This window comes from Alosa sapidissima, chromosome 18 (genome assembly GCF_018492685.1).
Source record: "Alosa sapidissima isolate fAloSap1 chromosome 18, fAloSap1.pri, whole genome shotgun sequence".
NCBI classification, from domain to species: domain Eukaryota; kingdom Metazoa; phylum Chordata; class Actinopteri; order Clupeiformes; family Clupeidae; genus Alosa; species Alosa sapidissima.
The window spans coordinates 13,104,610-13,124,386 of NC_055974.1; the positions used below are offsets into that span (position 1 = coordinate 13,104,610).

The 19,777-nt window shown below is 44.5% G+C and overlaps 1 long non-coding RNA gene across 2 annotated transcripts; it reads left to right on the forward strand.

Annotated features, from left to right (window-relative positions):
* The first annotated feature begins 5,555 nt into the window (after positions 1–5,555).
* Positions 5,556–12,856, forward strand: LOC121690375. 2 transcript variants are annotated; one of them, XR_006025053.1, is made up of 4 exons: positions 5,556–5,634; positions 6,238–6,356; positions 6,801–6,902; positions 12,760–12,856. It is a non-coding gene; the product is annotated as an uncharacterized LOC121690375 (long non-coding RNA). The 2 variants fall into 2 exon arrangements; XR_006025052.1 differs by lacking the exon at positions 5,556–5,634 and adding an exon at positions 5,643–5,763.
* The last annotated feature ends 6,921 nt before the right edge of the window (positions 12,857–19,777 follow it).

The window sequence follows — 19,777 nt, forward strand, 5'->3', positions numbered from 1 at the left end:
CTCTCTCTCTCTCTCTCTCTCTCTCTCTCTCTCTCTCTCTGTCTGTCTCGTTCAATCTCTTTTTCTGTCTCTCTCTTTCTCTATTGTTCTCTCCCACTTCCTCCTTGCCTGGTGTCAGTGTCTGTCCACCCACGACCTCCCAGATCACCACTACTGTCCCACAGCCTCAGGGCTCTGTGTGTGTGTGTGTGTGTGTGTGTGTGTGTGTGTGTGTGTGTGTGTGTGTGTGTGTGTGTGTGTGTGTGTGTGAGAAAGACAGGAGAGAAGTAGAAATTTGTTCAAGTTCCAGTTCTACTCAAGAGTTAAAGTAAAGTTGAAGTTAACTTGAAGTCTGTCGCACAGGCAATTGAGTCACTCAACTCATGTAATCTTCGACTGCCACAATAAACACTTTTGGAAATTCTCTCCCCGCACACTTTGATGCCACACCAAGAGCTGGTCAGTGAAACGTTTCCCTTCACCCGAGACCTCTGCGAAAGGGTTCTAAAAAAGTCATCTTTAGGATTTTTTTAAAATTATTATTTCTCGTACAGCACCAACTTGACCGATATTATATTTCCTGTGCGACCACTGCAGTGGCCGTGTTCAGTATCCACCGTAGAGTTCCAAAGGGCAAGCTCATAAGCATGAAATGGGATCTCCATCAGGGTGGCGGCTACACGCCTCGCCCTCTCCGCGTGTCTGACACCTCTCCTCCCTGGCAGATGGCTGGTGGAAAGCCCTGACCTTTTCCGCAAAAGTTTACCACTTTAAAATATTTAGCTTTGGCTCACGAGCCGACCCCGGGAGCGCTTAGCGCCCGACGACTGGCGCTCGTCTTGGTGAAGAGCCACTTTTTGCGGCCCAGCGCATGCGTGCAGGTTCTCACTCAGCGGCTGGCTGTGTCGCTCTTTCTGTTTGACAGACTTGCGCTGTTAAAACAAACATGAGAAGGGGAGAGAGAGAGAGAAAGAGGAGGAGAGGGAGACTGAGACTGAGCGAAAGAGAGAGAGAGAGAGAGAGAGAGAGAGAGAGAGAGAGAGAGAGAGAGAGAGAGAGAGAGAGAGAGAGAGTGGAAGGGAGAGAGAGAAAAAAGGATAAAAGAGGAGGCCACCGTTGAGGTGGGAAAAGGCCTCCTGCTGTGGACGTCAGCTCATCTAATGGGTCTGTGAGAGGTGCTCCCACCTCTCCTCCTCTTACACAGACCATCAAACAGCCACAGACAGAAACCTTTTGTCTCTCTCTCTCTTTCTCTCTCTCTCTCTCTATCTATCTCTCTATTTATATATCTCTCTCTCTATCTATCTCTCTCTCTGTCTTGTTTTGACAGATGGGAGAGTGTCAGTCAGGCAGGCCACTTATATTGCTGCATGCTGCATGACATCACATGGGGGTTGGACCTACATGTTGGACTGTTAGGGTCATCCTCAATTTAGAACCTTACTCCAACATCCAAGTTATCAGGAAGGAGGTGTTACTGAGATTGGGCCAGTGTGTTACTCATTTAGTTATTTTTGTAAGTCAATACTGTTCAGTTAATAAATTAATATTATATATTAATGTAATGTCAGTGTATTAGTATAATAAAATGTGTAATAATAATTGATTGTGATTGTGTGTCACATCCTTTACCTTTACTAAAAGTGAATGGGGTGAGGAGTCTGGAGGTCGGGTTTGGGGAAGTCTTTGACGTGTATTTTTTATTTTTTTATTTAAAAAAAACAAACACTTTTCTCAGCAACAACATCAATTCAGCAGTGAGGTGGTGAGTGCTGCCGCCTGTGCCCGGTGCGTTCAGAGGAATGGCGGAGTCAGCAGGAAGAGTACTAATGCATGAAAAATGAGGCGTGCTAAAAGACTGAAAGGCCACATCAGATTCGGCTTATTAAGACACAGACCCTGGGCACAGCCCTGACCGACTGGCCATCTGCTGAAATACGAACCTGTGACAAGAGGCCAGGCTTAGCATGACACTGCCCACAGTGTGGACACCTAGGACATTAGATGGGACTCCCATTATACATATTAACGTTTCGTATCTTTCTTTAGGAGGCCATTTATTTTTTCCCAGAATTCATTCCCATGTATAGCACAAGTACTCCTTATTAAAAGCTACGATAATAGAACTGTAGCCTAATTACCAAATGTTACTGTTGGAGTGGCTGCGTATGATGATTTGATTGAAGCCAGTCTCTGTATGCCCACTTAACACAATTCAATTTTTCTCACTTTCTTGAGACTAGATTAGAGTGCTTAAAACAAACTAATTTTCCTTTGCCGCAGGTTGCTGGTACTTGTTTATGTTGGCTGTCCTAGTATTTGGTTGACCTGGAGACTTTAATACACTCTAGTGCACTCCAGGTCTCCTCCACTGCCTTCTCTTTCTCATTCTGCCACCCCCCCCCCCTTCTCTCTCTTTTCCTTCTTACTATTCCTCCATCTCCTCTTCCTCGATTCCTCCCCTCCTCCCCCGTTTCCCTTTCAAATTTGCACTTAACACCTTCCTGTGGATCGCCCCTTCATTCATCAACACTGTTTGTCCCGGTGACAAGCAGGCCGCTTCCAGAATATCAATATCGGCTAAGACAATGTGTCGCTCCGCCCAGCCAGTAACCTTCAGCTAAATGTCACTCTGCTTAATCCTATTTGAAAATTAAACATCGGAAAACCTTTAGCATTCTCTTCCTCCTCTTCTCTCCTCCCCTCCCTCCCTCCCTCTCCATCTCTCACCCGTATTCCCCTCCGCTCACTTATTCTATCCATTCCGAACACCTGCGACATTTGTAAATATTATGTTTCTCTTGCTCCCAATATTTGTTTGTTGGTTCTTAAATAATACCAGTGGCCAAGGATGATAAAGTGGGACAATTGGATTTTTATACCTATCTGAGTGAGTGTGTGTGTGTGTGTGTGTGTATGTGTGTGTTTAGAGAGAGAGAGAGAGAGAGAGATGTCAGGTGCCGGCCCAGTGGCTCTGTAAGAGAGGAGAGAGTGACAAAGAGAGAAGCGAGAGATTGGAGAGGGTGTGCGCCACATGGGGAGGTCCCCCCCATGCATCAAATGCGCATATTTACATAAACAAATCCAGGCCGTATAGGCAGTAATTACCGCGGCGACAGCGCGGGCCGGGGAAGAGAAAGAGGGTGTCTGATGCGGACAGATAGGCACAGTGACTGAGGCAGAAACTCCATCAAAGTGCCGCGGTGCAAGTACACTCACACTGACACATTCCCTCTCTTTTGCTCTGTGTGTCTGTGTCTCTTTTATACACACACACACACACACACACACACAGAGAGAGAGGGAGAGACCATGGCTTCTTTGTATGCATGAGGTGCCTGGTATGAGAAGCCAGCTCTTTTCGTGGAAGAGATGGAGCTCATATTTCCACATTTGAAGATTATGGCTCCCACTACCACAGGAGGAAAAGGGTGAATACATCCAGGAACAGCGATCGGCAGCAAAGCACAATTACCCCACTGTTAAATGGACCTCTTTGGAGATGTTATGACATGACAGCCCCACCGATAAAGAACGCAATATGTCTCCCTGCGGTTTAGATATGCAGTGCAATAAAAACAATTATACTTAAGGTCAAAAGTTGCATTTACCACTCAACCCTGTTCTTGCCGACATTCATTTGCATGTTGCTGCTATTGTAAACATAGTTAAAGTTAATGGCGTCAGTCAAAGAAGTAGTCATCACTAGTACCTCAGATTTGTAATGAGGCGTGTTGGTGTTTAAGAAAACATGTGGAATACATTTCTGCTTTTGGATGAGAGACGAAGTGTAGCTGTATATTTTGCCTTCTCGACATGTCGCAATCCAGATGTCTAAACTGATAGCTGATGAGGAACGATGTGGGAAAACTTGACAGAATGATTTTGATGTTCAGGGCTCTTAAAAGCTAGCCTGGTTGGTCAGGTGAATCCCATACTTATCCATCCAGAAATTATTTATCTGTGTAATGTATTGCGTGTTGCGTGTCTATGTGCGTGTGCGCGCGTGCACAAAGCCCTGACCCATGCCTGTGTTTTTGTGTTATGTATTGTGTGTTGCGTGCGTGCGTGTGTGTGTGTGCGTGCACAAAGCCCCGACTCGTGTGTGTTTTTGTCGGTATGTGTGTGTGTTTGTTTCATTTTGTGTGTGTGCGCGTGTGCGCGTGTGTGCGTGTGTGCGTGTGTGTGTGTGTGTGTGTGTGTGTGTGTGTGTGTGCGCGCGCACAAACCCCTGATGCATGTGTGTGTTTTTGTCGCCGTGTTTCAGGTGGGAGATGCAGGAGGATGCAGAGCTGGAGGATGAGGAGAAAGCTTTGGTGGATCACCTCCAGAAGACCTGGTTCACCACCAGCCCTGGCCCCTCCTCATAGCAGAGATCTACCCAGCATCAAACATGCATCAGAAATCCATCCCATCCGTACATTACAGCATGTTTGACATTCAGCACATACTGTATGATATGCACACACATTTGTTTTTTTCTGGATGTCTATGTGCTAAGTCTGACCTTACTCTGGACTATGATGCCAAGTGATTAACTGCTGAGATGTAAGCACATGAATGTTTCATTGTACTTTTTCTGTTTTGCTGTACAATATTCTTTACACATGTTTTTTTTTTCTGGAGGTGCTGTTCCATACGTCTGTTGGTGCTATATGGCTCCTCATGCAGTACAGTTCCCATGACCACAGCTGAATGTAATGTTTATGTAGGGGGGATGCCATGAGAACATATGTAGCTCTGTACACAGTTTACATAAAATTGTGTTTGTCTCACTGTGTTTTGTAATATGGAGTAGTCAGTCACTCAATGTTTTATTAAAATAGACTCTTCACTATGCTCCATGTCTGTTGAAATGACCATTTTCTGACATCTAAAATCTTTTGTATGGCAGAAAAAAAAATCATAATGGGTATTTGCAAGGTTTTGTCTGTCTTTCTAAATACTAAAATATGTCCTTGTATGCAAGAGAGAGGACATCTGTGGATAATAGGATCCAGACAAAGCTAAGTGTAGCCTCTGAAGTGACTATTATTATAATGTATACAAATCAATGAAAAGATGGACCTATATCTATCTTTTTTTGTATTTTTGGTTTGAAATGAATAGCATGATAAATAGCCGTTATCTTCTGACAATTGTTAGGCAGTTACAAAGACACCTCTGAAATAGTATTTTGTGATTAAAGACTTAATGCCACATCGGTTTGATGCAGCCTGGTTGGCTTTAGTTGTCAAAGGGTGTATTGTGTATTTCAAAAGCCTCTGAAAAGAGCATGTTTACTCACATCACACTTTTGACAATGGGAATGTCTTTTGATAGACGTATACCAAATGGAAATTGTTTGATGCATTATCCTACAAAAGAGAATAGTCATGGTAACATAAGCAGGCTATTAAAGCAAAACAATCTAAAGGGTTATTGTGCCTTAAACTCCACGTAGACCTTCAGTCTGGCAGAAGAAACAGCCTGTCAAAGCACACAAAGCATTGCTGTGATGCAAAGCAATGACACATAATGGTTACCGCGCCTTTAAGAGTAAAAGCGCTCGCCGAAACGTCACACTTCCGTTTCCTGCAGATTCTTCCTGTTTTCTGCAACAAGGAAGCAGAAGATGCATGATGGTTGAGATTTCCACATTTGCTTGTTATGATGGTATGTGAGTGAAACGAAAATGCATGTTTCTCACTTTGTATTTGCCCTCTTGATTGGTGTTCATTACTGCGGACGGACGAGGACACCAAGTCCAACGCGTTGGTGAAATTAAGGGTTGCAAATCCACAAGTAGGATTTTTCATTAAATGTAGACGCAAACATTTGTTGTGATTGATTATTAGAGAATTAATACAGCCCTGAGGAATTTAATGTGAGAAACTTGCACTGTCCGAATCATTCAAGAGTAATTTCGTTCAGTCTGTGGTCAGAAAGTAGGCAGCAAGCCACTGGACACACTTGCTACAGCTGACCAAGTTTATGAGCTACATTTTAGATACGAACAATCATTCAAGTGATAAGGTGTAGTGCAAAATTAACCTATCAAGAGCAGCACAGGGTTTACGATGGTTCCGTTTATTTATTCAGAAGAAGAAGCTGGCACATAAGCACCCATGTTGACGTGAATATAAAAGCACCTGCTTTTTCTTTGTTTTGTACAATAACACAGCATCTGCTCACAATGATGATAACCAGATTAACTGCAGGTCAAACCTTCAAAGAGAATTACACCTCATTGTATTAAACAATGTGCTCACCTTGCAGGTTAATTGTCTGTGACACACTCAAGACGTCCATGCTGGTCAGAGCAGTGCCCTGCATATTCTTATTTTTCTTTCTAAACATGGCTCAAGAAGACAAAGAGAAGACAACTGCTCTGAAAGGTAAGATAGGCTATAATGGAATTGTAGTTGGATAGCATACTTATAACCTTGTCACTGATATTAGCTGTTTGTTTTAATGAAAGGTTACAAACAAGGCTTTTATAAAACTGTGTACAACTATAATATTTGACTATAAGATATAAGATATATATAAGACTATTCCCAGGAATTGTGTTTTTGTATTTCTTTTTTATTTGGTAGGCTTACTGGTACTAAGTTAATAACAAAAGTCGATATCATGTAGGCTACTGTGAAAAAAAGGTTACTTTAAACAGAAGTTGTAGAAGACATATACAATGACCAGTCTTATTTACAGATTGTAGTTTTCATACATCAACATTTGAAGAATGTTGTAAGTAGAGCCTAATAACTACCTTAACCATCACCATAACCATTATGGACAGATCACAAGTAAATCCTAACTGTAATAACATCCTTTTTTAGATTTACTGTCAAGGATAGATCTCGATGAGCTGATGAAGAAAGATGAGCCTCCCCTCACCTTCCCAAAGACGCTGGAGGAATTTGAGTATGCCTTTAATGAACGTAAGTTTTTCTTTAATGGATTGAAAGAGTCTTCTATACTGTTAAGTCAGCATCAAGGATGGAAAACTGTGGAATTAATCCGAGAAGAATGGACAATCCACTTTATTGTTGAGAATTCGTTTTTTTTTTTTTTTTGGTAATTTGTTATTGAAGATCTGTGGAACTTCCCTGATATTGTGATGTTAATGTAACCTCTAAGTTGAGTCACATTGTGTTGCATTAGTGACTGTTGATGGTGTTTGAAAAGTTAAGCAAATCACATCTGCCATTGTATGATGATGATTATGAGGTGGTTGTGGCTTGGTGAGTTGTAGTTTGTCTCTTTCAGGTTTCAGCAGACAAAGCAGTCAATATCTATGACTATGAGGCCTATTTTTGTCCTGATAGCATAGTAGATTTATTTCAGTGTGTATTTTGTGACATGTCATGTTTTTGTACAATATAATGATGAAGTGGTAATGTTTATGTCAGTACGACTAATATGTGATGCAGTAGTAGATGCAGATTATGTAGGTAGGTGTCTATTATTATTATTATTATTATTATTATTATTATTAGGGGTCCAAACAGTGCAGTGGAGGAATGTGAAACTTCACAATAGCCTATGGTCCCAGAGACCTTTCTCTACTTAGACCCCCTAACCTGAGGTACTGCGCCTATTAGGTGGCACTATAATAATCAGTTTTACATCTTGGTAAGTACAGTGAGGCCTAGCCTCAAACTTCTTGCATCATTGCAATCTTTGCATCCATCTGCATCTTTGAGTCATTGGCCCTCTGCTCTAAAAATGTCAACTTTGTTCACAAGTACAGGGAACTAGTCTGAGGCTGTTCATCTCATTTTCCCAAAATGTATTGTACAAAACTCGCCTGAGTCTTGGCTATCTTGGCTTTATCCGCTGTCTTGCTTCTAATTTGTCCAAGTATCCACATTAAGTTGTTATGCAAGTCTTTGCATAAATCAGCATCCGTGAGGGCATCATCAATCATCATCAAGCTGATTTAAATCTCAATTGAATGCTGATTCAAACCTGTAAGCTCCCAGTTTCAATCCTGCTTTTGAAGCCCCTTTGCCTGAACTGCGGGTACCTTTTCCAACTGTTGAACTTGTCAAATATTTCAGCCATTTCCCTCTAGAGGCCACTTCAGCCAAACTGCTCACTTGCATCCACTTTCTCAATAGCAGAGTGGCACAATAGCTCACCTGGTAAGTGACTTGTTTGGCTATGCTGAGTTTAGTGGCTCAAGTCCCACCTGTGACAGTGGGTTCCCTCACTCACAGTGGGTTCCCTCACTCACAATGGGTTCCCCCTCTGACAATGGGTTCCCTCACTCACAGTGGGTTCTCTCTCACTGTAGCTTCCACAGTGGGTTATAGTCACAAATACTGTAAATCAGTATCCTCAAAAAGTTCCTCATTAAGTTCAAAAAGTTCCTCATTAAGTTCAAAAAGTTCCTTATTATTATTATTATTATTATTATTGTTGTTATTATTTGTTGGAACAAGGGCTGCACAATTGATCGACTTTTTATCAGAATTGCAATTTGAACGAATGCAATTCGCTAATAGCTGCAATTAAACATGCATCTCGTAAACTCCCAACTCTCCATGTTAATCTGGTGCTGTGCTTCTCATGCACTTATCATTGTCACTAATCAGAAGTTGCCCAACCTAAAGCGAAATGTGGAATATTGAGGCTTGACTTCTGTGTCAAATTGTAATCAAATCAAATTGTACTCGCAATATCTGTCAGGAAAAAAAAAAATCACAATTACATATTTCCCCAGAAACGCATGTGCCAGGGCTTTCTGGGATGAAGCAGTAATGTTAGCCTTGTGTGCCCCTCTGTGGTGTGTGTGTGTGTGTGTGTGTGTGTGTGTGTGTGTGAGAGAGTGAGTGATAGTGTGTGGGGGGACTGCTAGCGTAGCTCTACTGAAGCCTCCCCTCCTCTGATGATGCAGTGATTTTATTGTGCATTTGCTGCCGCCCCTCTGGGGATGGTGCTGGCTGGCTGTCTGGGTGTGCAGGGGCCCCGGCAGCGTGCGCTGGCAGCTCTGGACATGAGGTGTTTGGGACGGGCTGTCAGGGACCTACTCATCCCTGCAGAGCACTTGACGGGGGATTTGCATAACCTTGCTCCTCCGTCCAAATGCCTCCTGCTCCCCCCCCCCCCCACACACACACACACACACTCTACCTCCCTCCTCTGCTCTCCTCTCCTCTCCTCTCCTCAGCACACAAGAAAAGCCCTGAATGCCATTTTTTTGCGTTGACTGAAAGGTTTTTTTTTTTTCCCCATCCCCTCCTTCTCTTTCCTCTTTTCCTCTCTCTTCAAAATGTCACTCATTGGGCATCTGTTGCTAGCTTATTCTATGGATGACTGGGGAGCAGTTATAGAATATGAGACCACTGCTTATGCTTTCAGACACACCTGCTGAAAAAGGAGAAAGTGTGTGCTCGTGTGTGTGTGTGTGTGTGTGTGTGTGTGTGTGTGTGTGTGTGTGCGTGTGCGTGTGTGTGTTTGTGGTGGAGGAAACAGTGGAATTGTGTAAAAGAGATAGGATAGGAAACACATATGAGCCACAAGGAAGATAAAATACACACAAGTTTTTTTTTTGGCTAGGATATCTTGTCTTCATCCTTAATGATGATGGCTTCATCATATTAGCCCTGAGCTTTTTTTTTTTTCCATTACTGGAAATCCAAGGTTATGTACACCCAATTAAGCCTCCGAAATGGAGAACAGCATGCTAATTACGAATGGAGGGGAAAAAATGGGGGAAAAGTTGAAAATGAATACTCATGAGAGAGAGAGAGAGAGAGAGAGCAAGAAAGAGGGGACTCTTTGTGTGTGTGTGTGTGTGTGTGTGCGTGTGCGTGTGTGCGCGTGCGCGTATGCGTGTGTGTGTGTGTGAGAGAGAGAGAGAGAGAGAGCTTGTGCAGAGTAGGCATTGGAGCTGAACTTTCCCCCACGCGCCGTGCGCTTTCATCAGGAGCCGCTATTCCTCCTGTTAGGCGCCGCCTGTTCCAGAAACTGCTCGTCCTGCTCCCTTTCACGAATGCATAATTGATTTCTTCAATGCGCTCTTCTTTTATACCTCCCCTTTATGCACATGCTTTTTCAGACCTATTTCAACCCCTCACACCCCCACATAGTCAAGCTTCGGGCCTGATTAGGTGTGTGTGTGTGTGCGTGTGTGCGTTTGCGCACTGTATGTGTATATCTCTGTGTGTGTGTGTGTGTGTTTGTGTGTTTGTATGTTTGTGAAGGTCTGGGCTGGGTCTGGGGTAAAGGGAGCCTTTTAACACTCTGCGTTGGTGAACGCCTTTTTAGTGTTACCCATGTCAAACAGCCGATGATGAAAGCAAGAAGTGTTCCACGCCTCATCACTAGCTAAGTTGAATCCATCTCCTACTAACTGTGCATAAAGTCATTGCATGCTTCTTTTTAAAGAAAGGGGAAAAAAAATGCTTTGACAACCTTTTTATCTTCAAAGATATATATATATATATATATATATATATATATATATTATTTTCTTGCCGGTTGCCACGGCAATGTAATTGAGAAAGTATGAGGCTAAGCGGCCCCGAGGCTATTTGGGTTAGCGTCTGCACTTTGAGCATATTTGCCTACACGCTTCGCTCGCTCTCCAACCGTTAGAGAGGTCACAATGAAATTTAGCACTGTTTTAAGGCTTGTTATCTCCCAGTGTCAACAGAACAATGGATGACGCTCCTCTCCCCAAGAGCCATATTTACTAGCATTAAAATCTACTCTTCCGAGCGCTAATCTCAAAAGCGCTCTAATTACTCCAATGGAAAGAACCAATATTTTTGTTCTTCCTATTTTGAGCTCATATTGCATGCTGATTTCTTCCAAAATGCTCCCACTTGATGTAAAGGATGTTTAATTTGGGCTATATGAAGGTGAGGTTATGAGGTGTTAACCTCCCCCTTAGCACACACACACACACACACACACACCATGCCGTTTCTGCATGCTGGTGATGGAGCGGTTTCATTTGGAGCCGTAATGATGTGGCCTGCTTTACATTCATGCTGAGGCCCCTCCATTACTCTCTGTCTCATTGCCCGGAGCCCTCGCTGGCTGGGCTGGGCTGGGCCCAGTGCTGATGTGCTGGAGCTGGATGCCTCCAGTGGGTGGATGGATGGGTGGATGGGGATGGAGGCTGAGTCGGGGGTAGGGGGTAGGGGGTGCTCAGAGTGGGGTTCCACGTGGGGATGCCGCATTGTTCCCCACCCCAGCAGCTGCCTGTGCCTGGTTAGCAGGGGTCAAGAGCTGGCAGAGGGCCTCGCGCCATCTCAAACTCCCCGAGCCTTGCCTTCGCCGCCACCGTCCAGTCTAGTCCAGCCTGGCACACAGCCTGGCCTGAGTGGATCCCTCAAGCAAGCGTTCAAATGTTCAGCTCAGAGAGAGAGAGAGAACGAGAGAGAAAATGTGTGTGTATGTGTGTGTGGCTGTCTGTGTCTGTGTGATCTGAAGGACTTCCTTAGGTCCTAAATGAAGGAAAGTCACATGAGTGACTGATCTAACTTCTGCACTGTGCATGTTTGTGTAGTGTGTGTGTGTGTAAGAGAGAAAGTGTGTCTGTGTGTGAGAAGGAGGTTTTATCAGGAGACTCAGGTGAGTTTTGGAGCAGGCACACAAAGCGAGACTTGATAGAGCGAGTGAGAAATAAACAAAGATAGAGAAAGAGAGAGCGAGAGAGAACACCACACCAGCTGTCCAGGCCAGCCCCTGCCAGACATCCCAGAAGGCCATTGGAGTGGCGAGTGGAGGAGCGCAGTGCTGTCTTCTTCTCCAGCTCCGGCTGGCACACCTGCCAGATGGGGGGAAGGCAGCCAAACACATTTAATTGCACAGAGAGAGAGATAGAGAAAGAGAATGAGAGGGAGAGGCAAAGAGAGAGAAGGAGCGAGCGAGAGAGAGAGAAGAAGAGAGGGAGAGAGAGAGAAGAAGAGAGGGAGAGAGGCTGTAGAGTCCAAGTCTTGAACTGAAGGTCAGAGCCAGTTTTTTCTTGTGACAGTTGCAAGCCACTCTCACTGCCTACCCACACTGGCAGTAAATAAATAACCAATAAATAAACAATTCCTTGGTCTACTTCTCTGTTGTAGTAGGCATAAACAGGGGCATTCTCTATCACTCTGTTTCTTCTCCATATCCCTTTTCTCCTGCTCTCCCTTTAACTGGGCCCTGACTCCAAGAAGTAGAGATGGTAAAGGCCCAGGGTTCCCACGGGTCATGGAATTTCTGGAGTATCATGGAGTTTTAGCCAGGGAATGTTGTCATTTTGGGGCAAAGTCATGGAATATCAGGGAATTTTGTTATAACAGTTTAAAAATGTACTTGCCAAAATACATTAATACAAATATATTGCCACACAGAGTTGGTTTATATCTGGTTATTAGCTTTATGGCTTGCTTGAGTAGCCCAACTGTGTTTATTCAATGCCTATTTATTCATCTCTCGCTCTAAAAAAGTTTAAAAAATCTTGACCGCTATGCGTGTGCTCTGAAATCATTGGTTGGTATATTGTACTATTCATTATATAGTAAGTCATGGAAATTCAGGTTTTTCGTCAGGGAAAAGTCATGGAATTTTACATTTGACTTAGTGTATGAACTCTGAAGGACACTCCTGAGTGAGCGCAAGCTGCCGTGCTCCTTTGGAAGTCTTATTGGAGAGTGAGGGCGTCAGGGTCTGTGTTTGTTTGTTTGTCTCTCTCACCCTCGCTGTTAAATACAAATTCAAATTCATAGTGGTTTATTGAGATGTATTGTATTCTCTCTCTCTCTCTCTCTCTCTCTCTCTCTCTCTCTCTCTCTCTCTCAGGTGGGCAGTTAAGACACACCAAGACTGGCGAGGCCTTCATCTTCAACTACAGAGAGGACCTGCACCGATGGAACCAGAAGCGATACGAAGCTCTGGGAGAGGTACAGAGACACATAACAGAGGGCTGTGCAATTAATACAAATTGATTAACGTCACTCATGAATTCTGACGATTCTGTAAAAAACATAATCGAAATATAACGAATGCACTCTGATTTGCACCACTCGTTTTGTCTTCAGATATAAATCCAACGTCCTCCTATGCATTACAGTGGTAGCCGATGCATTCATTATATTTTTTGCATGTATTTTTGTTTATTATTTGGCAGCCGTGGCCTACTGGTTAGCACTTCGGACCTGTAAGCCGGTTCGAACCCCGACCAGTAGGCACGGCTGAAGTGCCCTTGAGCAAGGCACCTAACCCCTCACTGCTCCCTGAGCGCTGCTGTTGATGCAGGCAGCTCACTGCGCCGGAATTAGTGTGTGCTTCACCTCACTGTGTGTACACTGTGTGCTGTGTGTGTTTCACTAATTCACGGATTGGGATAAATGCAGAGACCAAATTTCCCTCACGGGACCAAAATAGTATATACTACTTACTTATTTATTTTGCAGTTTAATTATAGTTTTTTTTAAAGTTTGTAAAATGGATGATGTTTCCAAAATCATTGATTAATTGTGTTAAATAATCAGGATGTCAATATTGAACAAAATAATCATGATTACCAACTATTAGCTGCGGTTTATACATTGATTTTGCAAAATTTCTTCAGCTTTGAGGTTACTACACAGGGGCAGTTAATGTAGTTTTAACTTGCATAAAGCAGTGTCCTGTGGCTTATACACAATGCAGCTAATACACAGCTAATGCTAACACACGGCTAATGACACCCTATATGATTTTAGCCATAACAGAGCAACACTATCTTCTAGTGATCTCCCTCTTGGCTGTTATGTGTTTTCTACTCCCAATATCAAACTTTGCTTCCATTGGATCGAAATGCAGACAAAATCAGTGTGTGCGCGTGCTTTTCAACAAACAAGGTGTGTGAAGGAGATTATCATAGCACACCATTAGGTGAGAAACTTGGCTAATGATTTTGAGGTATCTCTGTTTCCCACTTTTAATAACTTTGTAATTGGATTCCATGCAGTAATTGGAACACTCAGAAGCACTCACTGGAACCGCACACCATTCAGATTACACACACATACATACAGCACATACATACATACAGCACATACACACACACATACATACATTATACATGCATACATACACACACACACACATACATACTGTACACATGCATATACACACATTATGCATGCATACATACACACACACACACACATACTGTACATACACACACATATACACACATTATGCATGCATACATACACACACACACGCATACATACACACACATATACACACATTAAACATACATACAGCACATACATACATACACACACACATACGTACACACGTACATACACACATTTGTGTGGCCACACACACTCACATCGACTGACACAAAACAAAAAGAATTTTAGAGCAAAATAAAGAACACACACTGAATACATGCTCAATCACCTCCAGACCAGCTGGACTGTATGTGTGTCCACCATACTGCTCTATGTCCACATTATGTGGCATCACACACACGCACACACACACACACACACACACACACACACACACACACAAATAATCTTCGTCTCCTGTTCTTAGTTCCCGCCTTCCCATTAGTCTTGTCCGGACATATCGGCACACCCATGTGACAAACACACACACACACTGTTCTCTGCTCATCTTTACCTTAGTTCATGACGTGCCACACGCACGCACACACTCACACACACACACACACACATACAACACACACACACACACACTCCCCTAATCCTTCTTCTTAGTTTTGAAAGTGTTTATGCCGTGTAAACTCCCTCTGATGTCTCTGTTTGGGTTGGAGTTTAGCTCTTTAATCATCTCTTTTTGCCTGCCTGGGTAATTGCATAGTGTTCATAGAAAGACCAATGTGGGGTTTAGTGTGTGTGTGTGTGTGTGGGGGGGGGGTTAAGGGTGTCGGTGTGAACAGTGAGTGGTGCGCTACGGTGCCGGTGCTGTGTTTCGCCTGAGCGGGCTTTCCTCCGCGGTGATTTACACCCCCCCGCCCACAGCCGCTGTTTACACCTTCACGCTCAGGCAACCATTAATCCCCCTATGCCCTCATGCCACTGCCATCCACCCATCAGTTAGGTGTGTCTGGGTGTGTGTGTGTGTGTGTGTGTGTGTGTGTGTGTGTGTGTGTGTGTGTGTGTCAGTGTCAGTGTCAGTGGTGTGTTTGTGTGTGCGTGCGTGCGTGCGTGTGTGTATGTTTGTCTAGCTCTATGTGTGTGTGTGTGAGAGTGAGAGAGAGAAGGGGGGAGAAAGCGATCAGGAGGTGAGGGTGATGACAACCTCTTTGCATTCGTGTCAGGTGGAGGTATTGATGATGACACCGTGCGTGTGTGTGTGGATGTGGAGATTAGCGTGTGTGTGAATTATGACTGCCGCGCCTATTAATGGGAAACCCAACTTGTGAGCAAATGTGAGAGTTATGGAGAGCGTGTGTGTGTGTGTGTGTGTGTGTGTGTGTGTGTGTGTGTGGGCGCGTGGATATCTGTGCATGTGTGTACTTGTGTGCGTCTGTTAGTGTGCTTGACACACTATTTGTGGGTTAGTTCTGGATGATTGTGGCACTTGTGTGTGTGTCTTTCAGACCTGTGATTTTGCTGTTGACTAATGTGCAAATGACTGAATTTGTGTGTGTGTGTGTGTGTGTCTCTGTTTGTGTGTGTGTGTGTGTGTGTGTGTGTGGTGCAACTCTGACATAACAAAACAGTATCATGAACTCTCCTCAGCTCCATAGCATGCTGTTGGGGACAGTAGCTGTATATTTGCTTAGTGTGACTCCGATCAAAACAGGATTATCAGCTCTTCAGTCATGAATGTGTTAGTTTATCATTTGGCTACTCTAAACCACTGCTTTCCGCACAGTAAAGTTCAAATGATGTTCAGTTGGTCTCCATTCATGTAATATGCATAAGCTAATCATTAGATGTGCATTTGTTGTGTTGTAAATCTTTGTTCATTCGCAGGCCTGTTTGCATGGCTTTAATTGTTCCGCCGATTCTTTGATGTTCAAAGAGAACATTGACTCTTTTAGGATTACCTTTGTGCGAGTGTGTTCTGTTTCATTTTTATTTCCAGTCCAGGTATGTCCTCAGAGAAATAGCCTTCTCTTGAAGGCCCTGTTTCTTCTAGAAGTGTAAATAAATATGCACACGGCAAAGCACACAAACACCCCTTAGTATCATCATTACTAGTTGCATTATTAATTTGCAAGGGAAAACAAATGGAAACATCAAATATGCATTTAAACTTCTTGACCTGGTGCAGTATATCTGATTTGTTGTTTCTTGTTTGTATGTTTCTCAGATGTAAGCAGTCTTTATAGAACTGATAATGATAATAAAGATAGACTATAATAAGGATCGAAAGATTAAATGCTGTTATGCTTATCAGTTGCTTACTGTTCTGCATATCAGTTGCATGGCACAGTGCTTCGTTCCAAGTTCAGCAATTAGCGTAAGCAGCACCATATCTGCAGGCATGCCTTGCCTGGCCACGCGTGGACATAGGCGGATGTGTGAGTTTGGCTGAGGGCCATTGTTTTCCATTGGCCAGGTGAACAGAGGCAGACCTGCTTGTCCAGAGCATCTCAGGGAAGAGAAGAAGCCATTGTGTGTGTGTGTGTGTGTGTGTGTGTGTGTGTGTGTGTGTGTGTGTGTGTGTGTGTGTGTGTGTGTGTGTGTGTGTGTCCATGCATGAGTGTGTGTGTTAGTATCAGAGGCAGTTGAGGCTGGTAGGTGAAATGAGGACAGAGGAGAGGAGAAGAGGAGCAGGCTGGGGGAGATGTGCTGTGCTGTGTGCAGAGAGAGAGAGGGGGGGAGAGAGAGAGAGAGAGAGATAACAGTGTTATTGTGAGTGTGGCGGGTGGCACCAGATGTCCAATTTGCACTTCAGCCCCGTCTGAATGGAGGGCGAAGATGGCACAGAGACGCGCTGCTGACAGCCCTCAAGAGGACAAAAAAAAGACGAGAAGGATGTGTGTGTTTTGTGTGTGTGTGTGTGTGTGTGTGTGTGCGTGTGTGTGTGTGTGTGTGTGTGTGTGCGTTCGTGGGGGGGGGGGGGTGGGGGTGCAGCCTGGCTAACAGCTGGGGTAAGCTGGCTAGCGGCAGGGCTGAGGCCACAGCATCCTGTATCCCTCTCTAGGCTTCAGTCTGGCTTTGATATGCTAGGCCTCACCCCCCCCCCCACACACACACCACACACACACACACACACACACACACACACACACACACCCTTGCTCCCAGACGGCCTGTGTGATTGACCAGACCTCTGGACCTGATGGCACTGAATGAGACATTAGAGGAGTTCGGGGGGCGCCCCTTTGAGAGGGCCGTCTGCTTTCATTAGTTGATCAGTTGGCTCTGACGCAGGGGATTCTGGGTAATGGCGCTCTGGCTCTGTGAATGGAGAAGTACAGAGAAGTGTGTGGGGTGCGTTTTGGAGTTGCAAGGACGTCGTCGACATTCACAGAGCCATTAAAAAAAAATAAAAAACCTGTTTTTCTTGTCAGCCAGCTAACGACATGCAGTTTTACACCCCTGCCAAAGCCCAAAGAAATGTACCTTTGGTGACAGTTTTTCAAGTGGTTATTCAAGTCTGGTTTTTTGTGTGATTTTGGAGACATTGAATGTTAGATACATTGAATGTACACTGTGCAGGTTTTACTGTATACCCGTTTTATTGGTTTTATTGTAGTCTTGAAAAGTCTTGTGAAGTGTGTGTCGCCCACACACAATCAGTCAGTTGCTTTTCATGTTTTGCTAGCGTACCCACCTCTGGTGTTGGTCGGCAAGGTTGAGGAATTCAATGTGGCGTTCCAACGCGATACAAAGGGTAAGAGCTCAAGGCCGCGCTTGCAGCCGAGTGTTGCCCGTAGAATAGTGGCCACTGCTGGAATGTGTGAGGTGTTGGCGTGTCATCGTCCGAGTGTGTTTGTTTTGTCTGCCAGCATGAGTGATTGGGAATGAGTGATTGGGAATGAGTGTGTGTGTGTGGGTGGCGGTGTACGTATGTGTCTGTGTCTCTGTGTGTGTGTGTGTGTGTGTGTGTGTGTGTAGGGGAGGGTGGTAGTGTAGTGGTTAAGGAACTGGGCTAGCGTGCAGTAGCCTGAAAGTTGTCGGTTCAATTCCTGGCTTCCACCGTTGTGCCCTTGAGCAAGGCACTTAACTCCAAATTGCTCCGGGGACAATGTAATCCCTTGTAATATAGTTGACATATGCAAGTCGCTTTGGCTAAAAATGCGTCAGCCAAATGTAATGTAATGTAATGTAATGTGTGTGTGTGCAGGTAGGTCGTAACTGCTGCCGAAAACGCAGAAAAATATGTTTAGTGTGTGTGTGTGTGTGTGTGTGTAGGTAGGGCAGGGTATGATGTGATGTGGGCTTGTACAGTGGCTGTATGTATAGCAGTGATGGTGCTCCTTTGATAGGTATACCCCCCCCCTCCAAATGGAGCTGTATTAAGCCGTTAATAAACAGAGATTCTGTTCCTCATCTCAACCCGCATCTGTGCCACCATGACAGACAGAGAGATGGAGAGAGAGAGAGAGAGAGAGAGAGAGATGTGAGGAGAGAGAGAGATGAAGAGAGAGAGGAGGAGAGAATATTCTAATGAAGCAGAGTTGAGGTTGGCCAGATGGCAGCATTATTATCTCTCTCTCTCTCTCTCTCTCTCTCTCTCTCTCTCTCTCTCTCTCTCTCTCTCTCTCTATCTCTCTCTCTCTCAATTCAATTCAATTCAATTCAATTCAATTCAATTCAATTCAAGGTAGCTTTATTGGCATGACAAATATTTCTTTGCATTGCCAAAGCAGGCCATCAAACAATACAATACAGAACATACGATAGATAAGACATTTATCTCTCTCTCTCTCTCTCTCTCTCTCTCTCTCTCTCTCTCTCTCTCTCTCTCTCTCTCTCCTCTCTCTCTCTCTCTCTCTCTGTCTCTCTCTCTGTCTCTCATATTACTCTCTCATCACATGTCATATTACACTGCACAGTGTTAGTCATGTGAAATCCATATTGCTTTGGAACTGATACCGCCATCCGTCAGGTTCAGGGTATATGTATGTATGTGTGTGTGTGTGTGTGTGTGTGGGGGGGGGGCCTGACATGCAGCGTGCCACCACTGGAGGAGGTAGCACAGGGCCTCAGGAAGAGCGTTGTGATGTGTGCCAGCCAGGGTGGCACCATGCCAGCATAAATGAGTTTAGACGGCCTTTACAGCATCATAACTCCAATGGTCATTTGTGCCTTCGTGTGTGTGGGTGTGTGTGAGTGTGTGGGTGTGGGTGGGTGTGGGTGTGTGTGTGTGTGTGTGTTTGGGGGTGTGGGAGGGTGTGTGTGTGTGTGTGTGGGTGTGTGTGGGTGTGTGTGTGGGGGGGTGGGAGGGTGTGGGTTACATGTGGTAAACCATAAGAGCTTCTCAGCCAGTTATCTGTCCGTTTCTCACGCCTTCCCCCTGCCTTCCTGGCATTGCTGGCGGTGGTGTCAGTCATGGTGGTTTTGGCTTGCCGTTAAGGAGGGATCACTTTTTAAAACGAGCAAAATGGCAGCTGTCTTTTCTGATCCAGCTCGTCCCATCTCTGCTCAAAACCCCACAGGGAGTGTGTGTGTGGAGACAGACAGACAGACAGACAGACAGACATACGCACACACACACACACACACACACACACAGACAGCAGTGGGCTTTACAAGAGAGCCTTCCATTGCCTTGCCAAGCAACACCTGAGGTGGTCATTAAACTAGCTATTAGGCGATTCATGCAGAGCGTATTACAGGGAAATCATATTTTTATGTGTGTGTGTGTGTATGTGTATGTGTGTGTGTGTGTGGCA